We start from the raw sequence: 25,803 nt of genomic DNA on the forward strand, positions 1-25,803 counted from the left end.
AGACCCTGGTGCAACTGAAGGAGAACATCAATAGAAATATTTGGCACACCCTGTGTATATATAAAATTTCATATTCGGCTAGACAACCTAGATTAAAGCTCGTCTACATCATTCAGCTACCTGGTGTCAACAACAGCATGGAGATATTTGGCACTGAATTTTTTTGTGTCTATGCAGATTATATAAAAAGATGAGATACAGAATATGGAATTCACGAGATTCTTTATTTAGAACCATTACAATGGTTTCGAGTCATCATGCACCCGTTTCTTACAGGTGAGATGCTGTACAATCAATTGTCAAGCATCATAAATGCAGATGCGTCTCCTCAGATGACTTTTCAAAAATTACTTGGTTATTTTACTTGCGATTTCGCTTATTTCTATAATAATATATTTTGGTTAATGTAGCGTTTCATCCGTCTTCATTAGGAACTGAGATAAAATAAAAGAACCATTCTCATAGAAGCAATGAAACCAATATATATATATATACTAGCTTAAGGTGATCCGCTCTACGCGCGGGTAAGAGTGTGGTTCTTACTTTCTGTTTTTTATCACCACATTCTCCCTCTTTGTTTCTCTCTCCTTTCTCTATCACTTTCCCACTCTCTTACTCTTCCTTTCTCTCGGACTTTCCCTCGCTTTCTCTTACTCTCTATCTTTCTCTATCGATCTCTCTCTCATTTATAAACAACAAAAGATCTTGAGTAAGTTGAGAAAGTAAAATATTTTGAAAGATCAATCATAAATATCAGGCAGTGACAACGGAAAGGTCTGCTTCAAGGCAGACAGCAAAACCCTAACATTTAAAAGGGACAGACGAACTTGCGAGCTGAATAAAAAAAAAATATTGGAAACCAAAGTTTGAAGGGATAGAATCTGAGGATAGTAGAGTCACCATGGCTGGCATTTGTTAACGACGGACAGCAACGTAGTGGCAGTTTAACGGCTGGCGTAAAATTTTGAACTTGTAAAAGAAAATTCCTAAACACCAAGTTTTGAAGTGAGTTTTTCTCACGACAGTAGACTCACTATGGCAAGCATTCAAAACTTCATCATCGACAACACATTAACGATTTAAAGGCTAGCGCAAACACATTATATATCTATATGTGTGTGTGTACGCATTATATATACAAATGTATACAAATTATAATATATATATATAAATTAAATTAGAGATAAAACCACTATTAGGCAAATTAAACAGTGAAAAACATAACCCAAAACATAAAAATAAAAATATAATGTACAAAATATATAAGATATAAAATTAAAAAATTAAAATTATTAATTTATATTTCTAATTTTTAAAAAATATATATAACTATCAAAAAGTATTAAAAAGTTTAATATACATAAATACAGATATATACACTTTGTATATATACATTATATATACATATTTATATATAGAACACACACACACACACACACACACACACACACATATATATAAATTAACCCAATAAATATCTGATTCATAATATTTGTTCTCATGATTGAGTGGTGGTTGTGACGATGATAATTCTCTCTATGAATCCAGACAGACGTAGAGAGAGAGTGTGTGTGAAAGCGCTGTCGAAGGCGGGGAAGAGGGGGAGATTGAGGACGTCATGACACGACGTCATAAAGAGAAAGTGAAGGTAAGAGAGATAGACGCCGTGAAACAACGTTATATATAGAAAGTGATGGGAAGGGAGGAAAGAGAATGAGTGACGGAGGAAGACAGATACATAAAAGAATGAGAGTAGACTTGTCAAAGTGAGTTTTTGGCCCTAGCAACAACACCTTTTAAGATGGGGATTTCTAACCTAGCCCACTAACATTCTCACCTCATTTGACATGTCCCTGTAAATTTTGGAGTAAATCCGACGGGATCTAGTGGCCTTTAACCCGTTCTCAATGCCAAAACCAGACAAACAAACAAACTTTTCGCATTTCAGATTTATAATATATATATATATATTTATATATATATATTTATATATATATATATATATATATATATATATATATAATATATATATATTATATATATATATATATATATATATATATATATACATACATATATATATGTATGTATACATATATTATATATATATATATATATGAGGTATACAAGAATAAAATAGTGGCTGTATTCCATTTTATTTTATTTTATTTTACATATTTTATTTTTCATCCTTACACTTTTATCCTTGTATACTTTATTATATATCATTATGGTTTTATTGCTTATATAAGAATTCTATGACTCTATATCAGTTTGTCATCGAGACGGATGGAATGTTATGGTAGTTAAAATGTATTGTTTTAGAAATAAGCGAAACGGCAAGTAAAAAGCAAAGTAATTTTTGAAAAGTCACCTGAGGAGACGTATCTCTGTTTATAATGTATGGCGTTTATACAACATCTCAACTATAAGGTACGAGTGCATGATGAACCGAAACGATTGTAGTGGTCGTAAATTCCATTTTCTCCCTCTCATCTTGATATATATATGTACATACTATAATGGAGAAAGTTACATATTAATTAGGTATGTAACAATTACCAAAAGTACTATAAGAAAGCAATTATTAAAGGGTTGACTGTCTGGAAATATTTTTATAAATTCATGTTCTAAGAAATTTCCTACAATTTCGATTTCTCAAGTTTCTTGAATTTTTTAAACTCCAATTTCTTGCAAATTTAAATATTCATTACCATTCACTGTGTCCAATTCACAAATTTAAATATTCATTGCATTTACTGCGGAGTATTCCATTCTCATTTGCAAAGTCTCTCACTTTCTCTTTTAAGTTTTACTTCGCTATTTGGAAAACCGATAGCTTATTCTGTTAATGCATACGTAATGTAAAAATATTATTTATTGAATGAACATTTTTTTAAATATCGGTATAATTTTTGAACGCAGGATGTCTGTGAGAAGAGCCTAGAAAATAGGGTAGTTACTATTCGAAGACGTGGAGAATAAATGTTACCGACAAGTACTCGAAATTTGCACTTATTCACAGTTTCCAAACACTCTGTACCACTAAGCCAATATATACACAAACAAGATGCATGAGCGACTTCAACAGTGACACACTCGCGCAGACACACAGATACACATACACACAAATGAAAGGCAATGAATGTGCACGTGTCTGTGTATGTGTACTCACTGACAAAACTTCGTGCTGCATTACTTTTGCAAAGTTTTGTCTGAACAGGTCGCGATTTCAAAGCGAAGAAAATATTTTGACGCGTATGAAATCTTAATGTTGAAGTGAAACTGGCACGATTTAAATACGGAGGTCCCTTAACAGTACTACTATTTAAATACAAAGGTGTTACGTACAAGACATTTTAAATGTACGCTGTGTGCACGTGTAATGACACCCTAACCCTAACTAACCCTAAAACTAACCTTCCCCTTCATATTGTTACATAGATGCGTCGGGGCTTCTGTATTTAAGTAGTGCCTTGAAACTAATGCTTTCTGTGTGTTCTTGAATGGCATACAAACGTCAACGCTGCAATTGTTTTTGTTTCAGCACACGATCTCAGATCAAGTCGCTTGCTATGCAAGTACATCTCCGTAATTTTTTTAAATCGCTGTGGATAAATGCCAGCAATAACCTTCTCACGCTCTCCAATATTTTAATTTCTAAATAGAAACAATTGAGGGCAAGGAGTGGGGTTGCAAAAATTCATAATTCCTCCAGCTTTCTTTTTTATAGAATATGAATGCATATATAGGGGAAAATATAGAAAAACATCAATACATGCGAGAGTGATAAAGATACAAGGAGGGTTGTCTTTGGATATGCTACAAACAACAACCAAATCGCCATTAAATCATTCATTTCCCCTCCGAAAATATTAACAATTAAAATCAAAATTACCGAAAATGCGCTTTCCATGGTTTTGAAGTGCCAAAAAAAAAAGTGGGGGCCAAAATAGGTCCGAAGTGGCATGATGAAGGAGGGGATGTAAAAAAAAAAGAGTTTACAAAACTCTTTTCATACAAAGATGCTGTGGCTTTAAAAATAAATGAAGAAAATTCCGAAAAAAATTTTCCTCACACATTTCTTTGTAATCATAATCTTTGCCGTTTGAAAGGGATTTTAGAAAACATATCCATCTTCCTGAAAGTTATGACGGAATAATGAATGAAGGTAGTATTATACAAAGAAATAATTAGACGTAAAATATAAAAATTATTAGAATTGGGAATCAAATGTGAAAATATTATCAAGGGGTTAGCAGAAGACCGCTCTTCGGGCGGTTTTGTGCTAGTATATATGTATAATTATATATATATATATATATATATATATATTATATATATATATATTATATATATATATATATATATATATATATATATATATATGTATGTATGTATGTATGTATGTATGTATATATATATATATATGCATGTATTCTACATATTCACACACACGCTCACACCTACATACACATATATCTATACCTTCATATGTCTGTGTGTGTATATATATATATATATGCATATATCTGATTATATATATGTGATTCATGTGTGTGTGTGTGTGTGTATGTGTGTGTGTGTGGGTGTATGTCTAAGTATATATTTACACGTCTATGTGTTCGTCTGTTGTCGGCGTTGGAGAATAATTCCCTTATCAATAGATATGATATATATGTGGTCATCAATCTGATCAATTTCGTCAGTTGCTTCTAAACATATCCAGACATGTTCTTCAACTGTCATGCAGTTTGATAGAAACGGAGACCTTTGGCTTGTCTCGCTTTTCCGATAAGGAATTATGAGACATTACTTGGTGCCGAGATACTTTTGATCAGACAGTTGATCTTCATTGCTTTCAAATGGACATTAGTCCAAACATATTAACTCTCTGTAATAATGTGGTTTTGTTTAAATTGGAAATAATAATAAAAAAATGTTTAGAAACTTCCAATTATATATAGTTATTTTCTTTGTTACATATTGATGTGTAAATTCATATATCTAGTGTTAGTCCTATTTAAGTGGACATTCTATTCAGGAATGTACGCTTATATGGATTTACTCATTGTATATACAGATGTTGTGTCGCTTTAGATATCATTTCTTTTTAAGTTGCAGAGAGCAAAGAATTACTTTTGAGACGTGAATTATCCCTGATATGGGCACTAAGACAAACGATTTGGGGACAAAAATTAGTAAAGGCAATGTAGTAACGAGCGAAAGAGTACAATCGCGAATACAACTGAGAGAAACGGGCTTTCTTCGAAGAATCTCTGCAGTAACGTCACTCGATGGGGTGCATAGCTCGGAGATCAGAGAGCTTCACCAGGTCGATCCGCACTTCCCGACATTGAGGCATCGCAGCTCTGATACTATGGACATGTGATTTGAATATGCCGCAAGAAATAATGCCACAGAAATTCCCTGAACCGAACCACTCGGCAGCAGACCTCAAGATAGACCAAGAACGAGAGGGTTGGATAAATAATATTCATACTCTCAGTTGCTCATGATTGGGGACCCAACTAACCGGATGTTTAATGACGGTTGTCTTTGAGAGTACTCTATGGAGCAGTTACCTGAGAGACTCTATCCCCACGATAGGTATAATGGGTGGAGGAGATGGAGGGACCGAAAGTAAATGCAACCGTACCGTACTGTGATGGAACGACAAACTGACCTTCCAAGATTTGGTTACTATTTCTAGAAATACTTATTTATTCTATCAGCATATATAGAGTTAAGTATTCCATAGAGATATGTAACATTAATGCAATATTCGGACTGAAGCAGTAAGCAATCAAACTAGCTTGTAACTTCAGGTAGCTCTATTCGATGGGCTTTAAGATAATTTCCATTTATCCAAATTTTATTCACGAGACTAGGCGCAGAGTTGCCAGAAGATTGAAGAGATCCATTTGCAATCATCTGGTTCCACATTCGCTCTTATTTCATGTTAGCGTACGGATACTGTTTTGAAACCCGTCGGTAGATTATACCTCTAATTTGGAAGTCCAGGTTTCCCCACCACGTTACGATAAATCTCGAGGTGAAATAGCTTAAGATTACATTAATTAGGTGAATAATACTCGTAACTGTGGAATGTTTAGGTACACGCACATTAAAATACCGATATGTATATTAGTTATAATATATGCACAGCTACTTAAAGTTTTCCGTCACCGAGGAGGTAATATTAAGTCGAAATGCCGGCGTTCTTGACCCTGTTTATACACACTACGTCTTTCCCAGGAAGAATACTGTGTTAAATTTGCTTTTTGTGATGTATTAAGGTTAGGCATATATATGCAGGCCGTTAGTTTAATCTACATATAAACGTAAATATACAAACATACACACTTACACACATTCACACATATACACATACAGTGTTGTTGCGCAAAACTTTGATATCAGTAAAGGCATCAGTGTAATATTTGTATGCAACCTTCGTTGGTAATTAAGTATTTATTTACACAGAATCTACAAAAATATAAGCAGCAACGGGTTTATTTTTGCTTTTATGATAATTGTTTTAATATATATCTGTTTGTGTGAGTGTATGTGTGTGAGTGTATGTGTGTATGTATGTGTGTGTGTGTGTACATGTTTGCGTGTGTGAATATTTATGTGACTGAGCGCGTTGTCGGGCTCTGTGACGATCTGTTCGTGTATACGTATGTCTGTATGTTCGTAGGTGGACATATTTTCATTTAGAACTTATCCAGGTTATTGGACTTCTCTATACTCAACTTTAAATGCTGACTGCATTGGAAAACTAAAATATTACTACCACTATCACCACGACAACCACCACCTGTACTAACATAAGAAGTAGTAATAGTAGTAGTATGGCAGCGCCAGCAGTGATAACAAAAACAACAAAAAAAGAAACCAAAGTAATAATGATGTCAACAAAAAAGAAAAATGTATTATTATTATTATTATTATTATTATTATTATTATTATTATTATTATTATTATTATAATTATACATTTTGCAAATAAAGATGATAATGATGACAGCAGTGATTGTAATTTTTTTCTTTCTGTTTTGAAGATAAAATTAGATGGTCCAATTATACAGATAAATTACCAACTCCAACTTGCACTGCGAAACAGAGAGAAACAGAGAAGGTGATAGAGAGTGAAAGAGAGGGAGAGAGGGAGAGAGAGAGACAAAATGCGTTATGTACACAGACAAATATATGCTCATTATCCTACACACACAAACATATATATATATATATATAATATATATATATAAATCTGTATACCTATCTATCTGTTTGTCTTACTATTCCTCTTTCTGTCTCTCTCGTTTTCACTCTCTCCTTCCCTCTCCCTCTCTCTCTATATATATACATACACAGATAAATAGATATACGTACATATCTTATATATTACATATATATATATATAAATCTATCTATCTACCTATATGTATATATATATATGTATATATATATATATATATATATATGTGTGTGTGTGTGTATATATATATATATATATATTATATATATATACACACACACACACATATATATATATATATATATATATATATATATATATATATATATATATATATATATAAAAATCTGTAGCCATACCTATCTATTTATCTCACTATTTCTCTCTCACTCTCTCTCTCTCATATATATATATATATATATATATATATATATATATATTTATATAACCATATATATGCATATTTTAGCTATACACGTATGGGTGTGTATACACATGCCAGGCTGCTAAGTATGTACCAAGACTAGTTAGATGTTACAAAGCACTTACACTCACTTTGAAGAAAACGTAAACGCCACCAGCATACCTTATATGTGCATCAAGGTGCGTATGTATGTTTTAAATATATTTGTTGGTTTGTTTATTGTTTCCTGCGCGTTTCTGCCAGTGAAATATATGAACTTATAGAATAATTTTCTAAGTTGATCAATAACAGCTAGTCTAAACGATGTAAGTAATTTGCTTTGCATTTGAACTTATACGCACGGTACATACATACACATACACACACATTGTTAAACGTATTTTCACACGCACCCATATACACACATACAACATATACACCACATATATTTGTGTATATGCATATAAATGTATATATGCATACAGGTATATGTGTGTATATATATATATATATATATATATATATATATATATATATATATATATATGCATATATATTTATACATCCACACAAGTATGTAAATATACATACACACGCACAAACACACACACTTATGCATACACATACATATATATATACTCATACAAACATACGTATATTCACGTACAGTGCAAATGAGTGTACACAGGAACATGTCTGAACATACTTTTTGTATCTCAATATATATGAGCAAATGAAATATTGTTTACCCTAACTTTTCGCTATCAGGACAAATGTAAACCTTGTTTGCAGTCTTGTAATTAAGATTTCCCTTTTCTTTTTTTTCTCTTTAATTCGTGGCTTTAGCAGGAAGTAAGATAAACTATTATCGGTTATCTTTTTCTTACTTCAGTCGTTGGACTGCGGCCATGCTGGGGCACTGCCTCATTGAAGGGATTTAATCGAACGAATCGATCCCAGTGCTTTGCTTCTTTTGTTTTTTCAAGCATGGTATTTATTCTATCGTTCTGTTTTTCTTAACCCTTAAGTAATGGAGACATAAAACAAACCAACACCAGCAGTGAAGCTGTGATGGGGGTCAAACACACATGCAAAGACACAAGCACACACAGACACACACACATACAAATGCGTACACATATACTTACATTCAAACACAGACAGAGACGCATTCAGATAGACAGACACATTCTCTCTCTTTCTCTCTCTCTCTCTCACACATGCATATGTATATATATAAACTTGGATAAACTTAGATATGTTTCAACCAATGATTGGTCCAGGCCATGTCTAACTTAATAGCACCACCTGATAGGATTATTTGAATCCTGTTTAAGTCAAGTTTTGTTTATGATCCATTGAAGTAGTGAGTTTTTGTCGGGTGAGTTGTATCCAATTATGGGTGGCTTATCTGGTATTCCTTGCAGGAATCTATCCAGACTCCGTTTAAAGTTGATGGGATCCTGTTCCTTTTTGATCTCTTTCGGGACAATGTTAAATAGGGCAGGGCCTGTTGAGGAAAAGAAATTATGTTGTAGTGCACATGTATGCTGTGATCTTGAATTGGGCAGGGGATGAATGGCCCGTGGTCCCAGTCTTGGATGAACCTTGAAGCTAATGTTCAGGTCGTTTGGGCAAAGTTGGCGGTATATTCTCCACATCGTACAAATGATGTACCGCTCACGGCGAATCTGGAGAGAGTAGAGTTTCAAGGCTTTAAGGCGATCCCAATAATCGAGAGCAGCCATGCCTTCAATTCGTTTAGTGAGTGCTCTCTGGGGTGATTCAATCCTCGAGATGTTTTGTCTTGTATGGGGAGACTACAGTGGGCAGCAGTATTCGAGGTGTGGCCGTACAAAGGAGGAGAAAAGTGGTATGATGACACCTTGTTCTCTGGACCGGAAAGTTCTTAAGTTCCAGGAACTCATCCTACGAGCTATATCGACCTTCTTGTTGATGTGTGCACTCCAACTGAGATCGTCATCAACAATTACACCCAGGTCTCTGATATTGTTAGAGGCTGTGAGCGGTTCCCCTGAAGGAAGAGAGTATGGCTGTTTTAGTGAGGAATTTCTTCCAAAATGCATCAGCTCAAATTTTCCCTCGTTCAGTTGCATTTTGTTTCTGTCTGCCCATTGACTCACAGCATATAGATCAGACTGGAGTTGAGTTCAGTCTGCTTCTTCATTGACGATTTGCTGGAGCTTAGTGTCATCAGCAAATATTTTCACTTTGCAGTAATGTACGACACTGGAAAGGTCGTTTATGTAGATTATGAAGAGTAGCGGACCCAAGACAGTCCCCTGGGGGAGTCCGCTGGTGACTTTTGCTGGGCTTGGGTGGACTCCATCAACTACAACATGTTGTGTTCTATTCCCCAGGAAATACTTGATATATATATATATATATATATATATATATTATATATATATATATATATATATATATATATATATATATATATATATATATATATATATATATATATATATATATATATATATATATACATACATATATACCTACATATACATACATACATACATACATACATACATACATACATATATATATAAGTTTTTCTTTCAGTTTCCGTCTATCAAATTCATCCACAAGGCATTTTGTCTCCCAGAAGCTATAATAGATGAAACTTTCTCAAGGTAGAACGCAATGGGAGTGAACCTGGAACCAAAGAGTTCTATTCCCTTTGTCTATCAAGAATATTCCGAGTCTGATTAATATATTTCTTACCATCACTCTCATACTTTACAAGCTAGATTCGGTAAGGAAATATCAACGCAAACTTGAAACATCATTTTGTCAGTGATACTCAGAGTAAAAGACATATAAAGGGCAGAATTAGTATCCTTCATGTATTTATTTGTAGAGTATGTAGTGGTATCTTCAGAATTTAAATACTGTTGTATCCACTTTACCTTTCAGTTCAGCAAATTGTAATAAAAATCAAGTTTTGCTGTTTAAAACAAGATCAACCGTGATCCTAAAGTTTTATGAACAATGACCTTCCATCACGTGTTTTATATTCAAAAATGGTATTTCTATAGTAAAGCATAGTATATATATATATATATATATATATATATATAATATATATATATATATATATATTATATATATATATATATATCTATATATATATATATTATATATATATATATATATATATATATATATATATACAGTGGCGGCCAAAATGTTCAGAACGGCATTGTTTTCGTCAGAAAAGTAGATATAATTTTTTATGAAAGTTGTTATATATTCTATAATTTTCACAGACAATAAATGCGATATTATTTGTTATTGCCTGAGATTTTGGTGTAATTTGAGAGGATAATACAAAAGTTATAGATGATTTAGTGATTTACTGCAAAACCCATGGCGGCTAAAATGATCCGAACGGTTGCTTTTACTCTGTGTTTTAGAACATTTAACCGGCGAACTCTAATGTTTTGAATTTGTTTACGTGACGGTTCGTTTACTAAACATTAGTAAGAATATTTGCAGTGTACTTTGTTAATATAATGCCACTTACTCCGTTACCAATTCGTCAGCAGATTATTAAGCTTCGAAGGAAGGATAATTTAAGTATTGGATCTATTGCAAAGATTGTTAACAAGTCAAAAAGTGTTGTACACGGTATTTATTCTTAAGGTCTACGATGATTGTGGTTCGTGTGAAGCAAGAAAGTTTACAGGTAGGCCAAGGAAAACGACCAAGAGAGAAGATCGTGCTATGGTAAAGTTGGTTAAAAAGGACAGATTTAAAACTGCTGCTGCTGTTTCTCGGAAACTTTATCTCGAAGAAATGTGTCTCGTCGTTTAGTTGAACAAGACCTACAAGCAAGAGCACCTGCAGTGAAGCCACTGATCAGCTCCAAGAATAAAAAGTGTCGTCTTACCTTTGCAACCAAACATGTGTTGTGGTCTCAAGAAAAATGGCAAACGGTGCATTTCAGTGATGAATCTAAGTTTATGTTATTTGGCTCAGATGGGAAAAGGTACGTTCGTAGAAAAGTAGGTGAAAAAATGTCGCCTAAATGCCTTAAGATTAGTGTTAAATTCGGTGGAGGAAGTCTCATGGTTTGGGGGATGATATCTGGAGATGGTGTGGGCCCTTTGGTGCGATTACATGGAAAGGTAAACGCAGGAGTTTATAAACAACTTGTAAAAGATCATGTCTTGCCTGTGCTGAGAAATTCAACTAAACGACCACCCATATTCATGCAGGACAATGCCCCATGTCACAAGGCTAAGGTGGTCATGAACTTCCTTAAGGCTGAAAAGGTTATTGTTATGGATTGGCCTGCTTAAAGCCCAGATCTCAATCCTATTAAAATTGTATGGAATATTCTAGGAGAACGTTCGAAAGCCAGAAATCCTAAAACAACTGAGCAATTATGGAATGCCCTTCAGGAAGAATGGAATAAGATCACCCAGCAAGAAATTGATAATTAAATTTCTCATGCAGTCAAAGATGTCAGAGTGTGATTGAAGCTAAAGGGCTTCACACTAAATATTAAATAATTCCTGTATTCTCTGTCATTTTTGATTATTTTGTTATTTTTTCAACCGTTCTGATACTTTCGGCCGCCATGGGTTTTGCAGTAAATCACTAAATCATCCATAACTTTTGTATTATCCTCTCAAATTACACCAAAATCTCAGACAATAACAATTAATATTGTATTTATTGTCTGTGAAAATTATAGAATATAAAACTACTTTGATAAAAACTTATATTTACTTTTCTGACGAAAACAATGCCGTTCTGAACATTTTGGCCGCAACTGTATATCCATAATATATATCCTCCTATTTAGAAAACATATCGGTCGGTGTAATTGTGTTTGTTTGCCATCGCGTGAAATCTATATTAGTAAATTCCTAAAATAACCTTTAATGATTGAATTAATTTATTTTAACCTTACATTTACCCAACTAAACTTATTGCCTGCTCCTTAAAAAGAATTTATAATTAAAATAACAGTTTCACAACTGACTCTGTGAATGCTGTTGAATAATGGAAGCGGCTGAATGCTAGTAAAAATTTCTTTGTGGTATTTATTTTTCTATTCTATTGATAGAGTGGAAAATGTTTCACTTTCTTCTGACAGTGTGGAAAATACTGGATACTACTTTAATGGGATCACTTCAATCTACTTATAACCATCTTCGGATGTCAGGAACCCTTAATATACAAGATTAAAGAGAATAGTCACAATTTCAACGTCCTTAAAAATATCTCAACGGGATCAGAGATGGTTACAGGCTCAATAACAATAGCATCATATTTGTAGTAGAGCTCACTAAAGGTTGGCATACATCACTTCGAAATATCAATGAGAGACATGCTCAGATTTTTGTTAGAAATCGGCATCTTTATCGGTAATTGAGATATTGGACCCTCTTTATATTTAATTAATTCGAGTGACCATAAGACTTTAGTCTTATGGTCATGTTGAAGCCCCACTTCAAGTTTCGTATGTCACTATTCGGCGGTATTTGTATGAGAGAAACTTACTCAGGTGATTATTTTAAACAGGAAACCCTGTGAAACAATTGGATATCCTTACGTAATCTACACTGTGCAAAAGGAAGTCTGCCATGTTAGATGGTGAACATTCTGTAATATAAAACATCGTATTGGTGTTTAATTATTTCACATTCTAGAGTTAATACAGTCCATTGCTGCAGATTTCTCGTTTAAAGGTATCTGTAAGCGGTATATCAGCAGCCGTAAAAACGATAGTTTAGCCCACATATGGTTGGAAAGGTGTTAACAAAGTAAATTAGTTACAACTGAGAAAGGAAATGATTCGCAAAGAGCTATTTAGTTCACCAAGAGTTTATCACATAAGCTACGTCACTGGTGATACCTTGAGTAGTAAAATATAAATATTAAAAGTGAAAGTAAAATGGAAATTAAAGGGAAATGTAGTAATGCGTAAAATTGTCTTAGATTTCTATTTAATAAATATGCTTTTATTGCTTCATTATAAATACGTTGAGACATCAAGTGTTTCAGAATACTTCTTTAGTAAAATCTGATTAAGTTGTTTCGCTTCGATTTCATTTGAAGGTAGCTGCAAGCAGATAACATTATCTGACTTGTGCATCCGTGATCATTAAAATCAACCTGGATTATTTGCCTTAAGTTTACCTCAGTTACTTCCATGGCATCTGTCTTTCATTGATCTTCTTTATATCTCCTACCAACAAATTATAGAATAAATTATAGAATACATCAGAGTTTTTGATCATATTTGATAATCACTGTTCTTGTTTTCTTTCAATTTTGTAAAATAACAAAAACATAGCACAAAAATTTCGAGAATTTTCACTTTTTTCTTGCATATGAAAGTATATAGATGCTTTGAGAAGAAACAAAACGTTAACACGATAAAAGGAAATCCAGTAGACACTTTATTCGTGTTAAATATCACGAGTAATTAAAATGTATCACACAGATCTTTTGAATAATTTGCCATTTCTAGAAATTGAAATAAAAAATAGCAACACCAACATCTATCATTCTTACATTATGTTAACAAATATTACTCATATAATAACTTTCGAGTTTGGAGCTAAAATATGTATTACGTTTAACATCTAATTCGTGGTTCTAAGAATATAGATTATTATTGCCCTGCCGTTTATTATGAATAAAATACATTGTTTAGTAGAAAATCGCTGAGTGGGTAACATCCAGGTTTCCTTATCATCAACCCAAGAGCTTGAATAGAAACTCATGTCCTAACAGTTGACGTAGAAAGTATGGTTGAAATTTCTCAGAGATACGTAAATCTTATTTTCGTATGTAAGCGAAGCGTTTACCTGAAAAATAAATTGCAGAAACGAAAGTTACAAAATATGAAACTTTATAATTAGAGTACTTACTAAAATGTGTGTAATATCCATAGCATCAGTTCCTCGTGATTGGTGATCTCACCGGAAGATTAATGATAGTTGTTTTTGATAGTACCCTATGGAGTAGTTACCTGAGTGACTCTATCCCCACGATCTTCTCAAGTCTAGTGGGCGGAGAAGACGGGGCCTCGAAAGCAAATGCAACCATAAAGTGATGAAATGACAAATTGACCTTCCTAGATTTGGCTGCTATTTCCAGAAATATCTATTCATTGTATTAGCATATATACAATTGAATATTATACAGAGATACAATATTACATAGAGATATGTAACGTTAATGTAATATTCAGACAGAAATAGTAAGTATTCAAACTAGCTTGGAATTTCAGGTAGCCCTTGTTTGCGGAAGACCAGCAGTCGCCCATGCATACCAGCATCCCCTGTCCACGCCACCGCTGTTATCCAAGAGAAAAACAAAGGTCGATACAGTTTGGCCCCAGTGACGTCGCAACTCATTTCTACAGCTGAGTGAACTGGAGCGACGTGAAATAAAGCGTCATGCTCAAGAATGCAACACACAGCCCGGTTCGGGAATCGAAATCACTACCTCATAATTGTGAGCCCGACGCTATATCCACTGAGCCATGTGAGACAAGACAAACAAGATTTATAAAACCGATAGGATGGGTGAAAGGCATCATATATAGTATGTGAAAAAAGTTAAAGAAATTAATGAAAATTACATTAAATTACATACAATAATTAGAAAATTGTAGAAAAACACATCATAATTAAATATGAAACAAAACAAAATATTGAAGTTTTTCCTCCTACATATAGTTGGGAATCCACGTGCTACGTTGAGTCAGAGAACTCTACTATACACTTAATTTGCACAGTTTTATTCCACTTTTTATATAACGAGAATCTGTTGTTCCGAAAAAATTCCTGCGTCATTTATGTATCGGAGGTTGTCATGGATAGGTCTACTTTTATCCGTGTACACCACCTCCGAAACTTTGCTAGCACCTTGGCCAAAATCATAAATTCTGCATTTGACATAATTATATGGAAATTATCAATTACATCACACTAGTTTGCATCCGTCTTCATCAGTGGTACTACTCTCCAGTGGACATAATTTAAAGAGTCGGTGAACCAATATGGCATATATACATGAAGATGGTAGAGTATGTCAAACAAACCACGTGATCTTTCCTATAGAAATTAAACCTTTCTCCCAGACTGTTTCTGAGACCCAACTTATTTGGAACAACTTCCGAGGTTTGAAACGCACGGAGGTGTTTTTCCGGATCGCAATATATGTACGAGTAACTTAGTTGAAACCACGGTTCAATGTAAGAAGCCGCTGTTCGGCATGGATTTGGTTCACCAAGTGCTAATTGCAAGCCGAACTACCTTTTCTTTTTAATGTAGGATCTTGATACGTTTTGATGCCCTTCTAGAATTGTTCCATTCCTTCTGATTTCTGTTGTACTCCACTGCATGACTGATATCATTTACATATGCAAGCATGGCCCTCATGAGTCCCACTTTGAATGGGATGGCCCTCAATTTCTCCAACCTCTGTAGTAAAGGCTCTAGTGTCAAAACATATAAGAGACAAGAAGTAGCCTCCAGTAATACGAAATAATCACCTCCGTTATGTTCTCTTATATGCTAAGTAGATTATCTTTAAGGTAGATATTTCATTATTACTCATTTAAAGATTAATAACATTCATTTTTATTAATTTCAAACGAGCAAACCTTGCTGATGATCATTATCGTCCAGCGTTCATGTGCAGAATATTACAATATCACCATGTTGTTCTTTGGTAAACAAAAAGAAAACATCGATAAAAATAATATGAATAGCAAAGGAAAACTACATGTGCAGTTATAAATCATAAAGTATGAATTATTGTTGGGTATTGTGTTCATTGATTACAAAAGTTGAATCTATCTAAGCATTTTGCGATGAGAGTGGATAAAAACTGTCAACAGTTCGCAAGTTTATTAAATCGTATATATCGCCGAGAGACACTAAAACATTGCTACAGGGACGTATTTTTGTACTGATGACAACATAGAATGCTACGTTTTTGCAGTTGATTGATGCAGTTTTGTATTAAATTTAATCCATTGTGAATTTGATTTTAATACTTTTTCATCACACTTTTCATCAAAAATAATAAAATAAAATGTAAGCTTCAAAATCAATATTTTATTTTAAAAAATGATGTCTAGTATAATTATAAAAGCGACAGAGAATTCCAATCTTGGCATATTTAATATGTAATTTTTGTATTTATATTTTCTAAAGATTGATAAATAATAGTAAATTTGACATATCTATAAAAATATCCATTCATATATTTTCTGTATTCGCGCTTAACAATGATATGATGTATCACTATAAAAAAAAAACATCTTTCTTTTTTTTTTTTACTTTTTTGTGTCAGTGTTGTTAGAAACTCATGCATACATTCGTGATGCGTCAGTAATTCTCAGAGTAGCACATGTAAATAAAGCAACAGGTATGTAACCAGTATGAATGTAACAAAACTAAAGTTATAAGCATGGTTTTTATGGCCAAAATGCAAGCTTTGCTTGTGTTATTCGATGGTTCTTATCGGTGTACGTCAAATATATCACGTCAATCCCCAGGTAGCAAAACCCAGATAAAATGGCGTTTTATTATAGGGAGATGCTATGCGCTATTTCTGTTTATTGCAATACAATCATGAGTAATTTTCTGACGTACAGGAACATATAATTAACAAAATTACTTCAAATATAAACAACGCATAACAAATTTATTATAAACGTGTATTTTATTCGGTTGAACTGATCATGTAATTCAATTCCAATATCATTTTCAAATTATGTATACTTGTGCAATTCAGAGTTTAACTCAGTATTCCGGCAGTGCAGGTTTTGACAACACACTTGCAACATAAGTGGAGAAGGAATTTCAACTGTTGAAGTATAATTCTACCTAATTTATATGGCGCGTAATAAACGAAACAAGAACAGTAGAATATAAATGTGGGACGAATATATAATTGACGCACTCATGGGAATGGGTGAATTATTATAAGTTATATCTTGTTAAATATTTGATGTTACACGCTAAAAAAATTAATTTAAGAAATGAATTATTTACTGTCAAGCTGATATTGCAGAAGATATAGTATCTTGTCTTCACTTCTACGTGGATTACTTTAATCGTATAATAATGAGAAATGTAGAAAAGAAAGAAGGTATAATTTACTTCGATACAATATTTTAGAAAGTCCAAAGGGACTTAGTGTTACACCAAAACACAATTTCTCGATAGCCAGAATATCAATAATGCTAATAGAACTAAAAATGATGGAAATAATATGATATATTTATTACACTGAGGATTCATATTGCATTAAACACCATCAAAAAGAAATTATGCTAGCGAAGGATAAAGAAGCAAGGGAATAGGGCAAATGTAGAGTGTGTATGATTATCACTGCTGCTCGGTTATATTTTGTATTCCATAAGTAATTAGGCATATTTTCATTAATAAATATAATTGTAGGAATTCAAGATTATATTCGGAAAAATAATGTAAAATACACTACACTCAGAATAAAATTTTTAGTTTCATTATACAGTGAAATAAGCAAACATATATGAATTTATGGGCCCCATTAATTAAAATGTGAATGTCAACTTACTTTTTAAAAAAGAGATAAGCACAATTAAACGGTACGATTTGGGGAACAAAAGTTTAAGACCGAAGCATTCTAATGATCCTACTGACATGAATTGAATCCTCCAACTAAGAAAGTGGTTGCCTGGTTTGCTTTCGTCTGTGACTATTTGCACGCATAAATTCTAATTCGCACGCGCGCATGCACACACACACCAACATATGTATGTCTGTACGTATATCTACGAATATATGCATGTGTGTATCTATCTATCTCTATATTTATCCTTCTCTCTCTCTCTCTCTCTCTCTATATATATATATATATATATATAATATATATATATATATATATATATATATAGGGAGGGATAGAGAGCGAGAGAGAGGAGGAGAAAATGTGATAGAGATTGTGAAAGAGAGAGTGAGAGAGATGGGGAGAGAGAGAGAATGGAAAGTTTTATCTTTCTGAAATAAACGATGTCAAATTCCACTATTGATGATATTGTTTCAACGAAAATTAGCTTCAATTTATATTATTGAGTGAAATCATACAATAATCATAATATCTAAGATACCAAGTTTATAAATCTATATTGAAATCCAAAACCAAAACAGCAACAACAAACGTAGAATATAAAAAAATACCGAAAATATTTGCTCTAATATGAATATTGTATGTTGTTTCGTTCACTCTATGCCAGACATCGTCAATTAAAACTTTAATAGTCTTTGATTTCAATTGATTGAAGAATGTGGAAGGCAAAGTTCATAGCAAGTGCTCCTTTCTGTAATGTATGACATCATGCAATATAATTGGCTTAACTTATAATTGTGTGTTGTTTTTTAATCGATGAATCATTAAAATTTCCAGTTTCAGCAAAGTAGTGTTTAAGTACTGATATAGTTTACATCAATTTTCAACTTTTCAAAATTTGTTCACATTTCGGAAATGTCTCAGTGTGGGCGGGTGGGTTATAATTTTCTATAAAACTAAATTAGTCGTAGTAGTTTTCCTTCAATTTGATATAGTCTCAGTTATCGAAGAAGAAATGTTCTATTAATTATCATTTATTTTTACGAGGAATAAAATACAGTCGTGTATTTAATTTCAAATCCCGCACTTTATCCGTTTTTGATCGAGAAATATTAAAATAGTCAAGTAGCTGGGTAGATTCGATCTCCTGTTTCAATACTTCAAATATATATTCACAAAACTATGGCATTAGTATTACCTGTATGGCCGAGAGCTGGTAGAATTCTTAGTACGCCAGAGAAAATGCTTAGTGGCATTTCTTCCGGTTTAACTTACTGAGTTCAAATTCCAACAAGGTGAACTTTGCCTTTCATCTTTTGGAGGTTGAACACTGAGGTCAATGTAATCGAAGTATGCCCTCCCCTGAAATTGCTGGCCTTGTGCCAAATTTTGAAAATAATTTAATAATGATTATGGTGGAGAGCTGGCGGAAATGTTAGTTTAGTGGCATTTCTTCCGGCTTTACGTTCTCAGTTCAAATTCTACCGAGGTCGACTTTGCTTTTTATCCTTTCGGGGCCAATGAGATCAGTACCAGTTGAGCACTGGGGTCGACGTAATCGACTAATCTCTTCCAACAAAAAATTTCAGGTTTAATGCCTCTAGTACTCAGAATTATTATTATCATCTGTATCATGTGTATTATAGGAATATAGGAGAATATTTATATATTATTGCTAGTTTCTTTTACGGTAAGGTATGTTTTATCGAATCTGGCATTATTTTAGTGTTTGTTATATATAAAATGAGTGAGTTGTTTGTTTTACTGTTCTGTGGTCAAACTGCGTGTATTGTGCAAATTGTATTATATAGTACCGGTTGAGTACAATGTCCGTTGTTTTATTTTATTGCACGGTTGTTCTGTAGAAAATGTGCTGTGTATATTTGGGCATCGATTGTGTAGAATATGCCGTGTGGATTGTGTAAGGATGTTGTCTAAGTAGAATATGCTGTCATGTTTCATTCTTCTATTGAGTAATAAATGTATAGAATATGATTTGTAGATATCGTCGGTATCTACAAATCAAATTTGAGCGCAATCGGATGGAGGATGACCGAGGTCCTAGATGACACACACACAGGCAGAACGGATTTTATAAAATAGATATGTATGTATGTATGTATGTATGTATGTATGTGTGTGTGTGTGCGTGTGTGTGTGTATACATGCACAGGTATTCATATGCAATCGCATGCACTACACTGTTTTTGAGGTAATTTACATGTTTTGTAATTTGGCGAGCTAGGAAAATTGTTTGCGCTGTGGTCAAAATGCTTAGTAGCATTTCGTTCGTCTTCAAGCTCTGAGTTCAAGTGCCACTGAGATCCACTTTGACATTTATCATTTCGAGTTCAATAAGATGAGTAACAGTTGAGTACATAGATCGATGTAATCGACTAAAACCCTCCACTCAAAAACAGTTGGCCTGTTATTACTCTCTCTTTTACTCTTTTACCTGTTTCAGTCATTTGACTGCGGCCATGCTGGAGCACCGCCTTTAATCGAGCAACTCGACCCCGGGACTTATTCTTTTGTAAGCCCAGTACTTATTCTATCGGTCTTTTTTGCCGAACCGCTAAGTAACGGGGACATAAACACACCAGCATCGGTTGTCAAGCAATGCTAGGGGGACAAACACAGACACACAAACACACACACGCACATATATATATATACATATATACGACAGGCTTCTTTCAGTTTCCGTCTACCAAATCCACTCACAAAGCTGTGGTCGGCCCGAGGCTATAGTAGAAGACACTTGCCCAAGAGTCCACGCAGTGGGACTGAACCCGGAACCATGTGGTTGGTAAACAAGCTACTTACCACACAGCCACTCCTGCGCCTATTATTATTATTAAAATTTTATTGTTGTTGTTGTTGTTGTTGTTGTTGCTGTTGTTGTTGTTGTTATTGTTATTACTTTTATTATTATTATTATTATTATTATTATTATTATTATTATTATTATTATTATTATTATTATTATCATTATTATTATCATTTTTAAGGTGGCTAGCTGGTGGAATCGTTAGCACGCCAGGAGAAATGCTTCGGGGTATTTCGTACATCTTAACGTTTTGTGTTCAAATTCCGCCGAGGTCGACTTTGCCTTTCATACTTTCGGGGTGATAAATTAAGTACCAGTGAAACACTGGGGTCGATGTGATCGACTTACACGCTCTTCCAGTGTTTCGTGCCATGTGCCTTCAGTAAAAAGGAATATTATCATTATTATTATTATTATTATTATATTATTATTATTATTATTATTATTATCACGTAAGAAATTGGTAGAATCGGTACAACGTCGAACAAAATGCATTGCGGTATTTGTTATGAATCTGTATATTTTAATTTCAAATCCTGCTATGTTCAGTATTCTCTTTTCTTTGTTCCGATCACGATAAAAAGATACCAGTCAAATAATTTGGTAGATATAATCGGCTATTTTTCTTTCTCGAATCTCAGATCTTGTGCCTATGTCAGATATAATTGTAATGGTGGTAGATTAGCAGGACGCATTGAGATTAGGATGATATACCTTGTGCTTCTTAATTAGATTACTTCTGTTTATGAGTTGATATCTGTACTTAGCTTTCTTATCTTCCGAGATCAAGAGAATAAGCATAAATCATACATTCGTGTCTACAAAAAATATTATAGCAGCATTGGAAGAGTTTGGTACCAAAATTAGATCTAATTTTCAACGTGATTATATATGTTCGGATGCAGGAATGGTTCTACCGGTTTAATTTTTACTTGTGGTCATTACTATATGTATCATGAAGAGTGAATTAGGAAGGGGCTTGAAGAACAACTGTCCAGATAGACATTTCAAAAATTTGAAGCGACTCATAACGCTCATCTCATATCGAAATCTGTCACAGGTTTACTGTCATGCTGGAAGTCACGATATAATACGACCTCGTGTTTCTATGATCAATGGGAGAATTATGACAGATATAGATTTTATATTATGTGTGATTCGCCTAAAACAATACTCACAGAATAGACGTCGTAGCAAATTCAACACGCAATCTATATAGACAACCAGACGAATATTCAAATGTAGACGTGCGTGTATGTACACACGCACACGCACGCACACACACACACACACCACACACACACACACACGTACACATACATACATGCATACAAACATACATTCCTACATACATACACACATACAAACATACATGCAAACATACATACATACATACATACATACATAAATACATACATAAATTCAGAATGAAAAAGTAAAGGACAAAAATTAAAGGAAAGGATATAAGTTTTGCAGGATATTATAAGGGATATAAGTTTATGAAGTAGGAATTTGAGTAGACCTTTTGGGTTGTCTGGAGGAATATATAGTAGGTAAAAGATTAAAGAGAAAACTAGGATACTCTTAGGAAGCATGTTCATAATATCACTAAATTCGAAGGACAACTTCTTTCCTCCATAGCACCATCTCATATGCATGTGATATCATAACTGATGGTTTATCCTGAGACTGAGGAAGATAAATTTTGTACAGAATTTGGAAGAGAGATTTGCTAGTTAATTTCTATAGGGTGCATGTCTGTTGAGTTGGAGTTTTAAAAGCCCAAGAACGTTAGATTTCCAGAATTCCATATGTAAATAGTTTGAGGAACGATAGAAAAATATTAGATTTATAAGCCCTAAAATTTACTCCATATGGCGTAGTGGTTAAGAGCGCGGGCTACTGATTCCGAGTTCGATTCCAAGCAGTGACCTGAACAACAGCAATAATAATAATAATAATAATAATGATAATAATAATGATACCCAGATTCGAAATTTCCCCAAGGCTGGAGTGTATATTGGCCGAAACGTTGTGTTAACAACAAACAAGATGAGGACAAATATCCGTCGAATGTAAATAATGTAAACAATGTAGATGAATTTGTTTTCCAAAGCATATTTCAAAATTTTCATTTCAATATTCAGAATACTCTGCACAAAAGAATAATTACAAATGGGTAAACTTAAAATGTAAGCGTCGTTCAGGTTTGTTCATAAATAATTTACTGCGCTTAATTTTGGTGATTGAATGAAAATGACATGTTTTGGGGTTCCTTCACGCTGAAGAAATTTAATTGGCTTTCTTCTTCTTCTTCTTCTTCTTCTTCTTCTTCTTCTTCTTCTTCTTCTTCTTCTTCTTCTTCTTCTTCTTCTTCTTCTTCTTCTTCTTCTTCTTTTTCTTCTTCTTCTTCTTCTTCTTTGTAGTAGTAGTAGTAGTAGTAGTAGTAGTAGTAGTAGTAGTAGTAGTTGCGGTAAGAGGTAACCAAATCTTGTTGCTAGGTATGGGTGGCTAAAGCATCACTTGGCAACAAAGCCACAATTAGGTTCTTGACAGAATGTGACTAACTGCTAATTCGTTCCAAGCAAATGTGTGCGGCGTTCCAACAGCCTTTCGCTCAAATGTTCGGAGTGGCCGAGCGATAGATCGTAGAGGTTTTGAGTAACAAAACTGACGATCTGCCGGGCTTCTGCGCAGAAAAAAACGTGCCGCATTGCGAAATACAGGTAACAGCAAATTAGATACAGGAGGTAGTGAGCGGTTAAGCAATAGACAAATCATCCGGTTTGTATGACCTGTCATGTATATTTCATGGCTTATGATTTAATTTTCTTTGGTAATCGCCTTTGGTAATCGCCTACCGCAACTAGCAACAGAGAATTACCGGTTCGACTTACAGGATGAATATGGACATTTTATCTTTTTTATATTGTCACTTAAACATGTACTAATATACCCATACGAACTAAAAATTACATATGCCATACATACGAATTTATACTCAAGGTAGAAAAGTTGCAAGTTTCGAAGCAGATATCCATTACTATTCTCCCTTTCGTGGCTTTTTAGGAAAATGTACAGATCACTGTTCAAACACCTATATCAGGCCTATTTTATTTGTGTCTGACAGAAGTTTTAATGAGATAATTTTGCCGATACTTTTCATCTTGATACTTATAAATATTTAATACGAGTAACATGCTCTCTAGATATTCCAGGACTGTCTTTCCTGTTGATAGAATTGTATATTGTCTTCACAACAACATGGTACTACCTTGGGAGTAATTATCGTAATGGCATTTTTGGAGAGTTTCAGAAACACGACATAATCGTCAATTTCGGTAGCACCAATTGAGTTTAAGGGCTTTACTATCGCTTTTGTTCATTAGGCATTTAGGTACAGTCCCCTGTTTTTAGATTGCTTTGCCTTTAGAAATCGGACGTGATGTGAGTATATATGTACGCATGTATGTGTGTAATTTTTCTTTAGTTTTTACCCTGGTTCTTCTTAAGCGAGTTCAGGCCAGTCGCTAACAAAACGACAATTTGTTTTTTAGTTAAGAAAGTTTCCGGTGTTTGTAGAAACGTGGTTTAGTGTGTTCGTTGAGCTGTCGATGCATACATCCAAGCGTGTACCTCAATTCACCTGAAGACTCACAGATGGAGAATCTTTGGAATATCATACAAAGCTTCACTGTGCTACTAATAGATTGAATTTGGAGAATCTGCGTCAGTTTCTTTTGATCTTTCTTCGAAAAACCTACCATTTCTCGGTTTCTGTGGAAATTTGTTGGTGCATAGCTTAATGTACATATGCTGATAGGAAGAAATGAGAATTTATAGTTAGTGTACAAGAGCTTTAAGTTCGGCATTAATTCACTATAAATGTTCTCTTTTTCCTGAAATTTTGATTGAATATTTACATCTGCTGAGTAGCTGACCTCTACAACATTACATAACTTTCGTTCCTTGTCTCGCAGAATAATATCAGGTCTGTTATGTTTGCATCGAATTGCTATTTTTATTGTTCCATCAGTGTTCCTTTTTTAAAAAAGTTGTGAATACATGCTGTTTCTGGCATTGCCCGGAATACATCTGGGCAATTCTTCCTGCAGACAGCCTTACCTCAGAAGCAAGTATTATCTTGTAGACATTTTGGAGCAGCTACTACTGATGTGGTTAATATCTTCTTGACTAGTACCATAGAGCCGACACTTTCTATCACAATATGGAGGTTTGGTAGTATCTTTTTATCCCTCTTGTTTGTCAAGTGTTTGATAGCCATGTTCTGTTCATAAATAGCAAAAGCATATCCTTTTAGGTGGGATGTAATGTATCTATCACAGGTTCAGAAGAGGCTTCTTTTCCTGTCAATGCTGTTCTTATCCTCTAGCTTACCGGATATGTACATATGCGTTTCTTTTTGTTGGTATAACGTCTGCTTCTCTTCCAAGCTTCTGTTTAGCTGGGCCAGTCCAACCTCAATTGAATCGCACGAGACAGGTTTATTCTTAGAGTACTTGCACAGTAATTCTTCTCAAACTCTAAAAATGTTGTTGCTCTCACTTTTGAGCATGCATGGAATGTACTCATTTCTTTCCTTACTGTTCAGCAGGTGAAACAATGCGACATTCAAAAGCTGTTTGAACGGATTTTATGAGCCTACCACCATCATTTCGACTCACATAAA

At 33.9% G+C, this 25,803-nt stretch overlaps 1 long non-coding RNA gene across 1 annotated transcript in view; it reads right to left on the bottom strand.

Moving 5' to 3' along the window:
* LOC118764836 overlaps positions 1-16,391 on the bottom strand; it is a 20,944-nt gene extending 4,553 nt beyond the window's left edge. Inside the window, exons 1-2 of the long non-coding RNA XR_005000658.1 lie at positions 16,380-16,391; positions 8,369-8,371 (exon numbers count right to left, since the gene is read on the bottom strand). This is a non-coding gene — a long non-coding RNA (uncharacterized LOC118764836). The remainder of the gene's footprint in view (positions 1-8,368; positions 8,372-16,379) is intronic.
* Between the last annotated feature and the right edge of the window lie 9,412 nt (positions 16,392-25,803).

Source organism: Octopus sinensis, linkage group LG9, assembly GCF_006345805.1.
Source record: "Octopus sinensis linkage group LG9, ASM634580v1, whole genome shotgun sequence".
NCBI classification, from domain to species: Eukaryota; Metazoa; Mollusca; class Cephalopoda; order Octopoda; family Octopodidae; genus Octopus; species Octopus sinensis.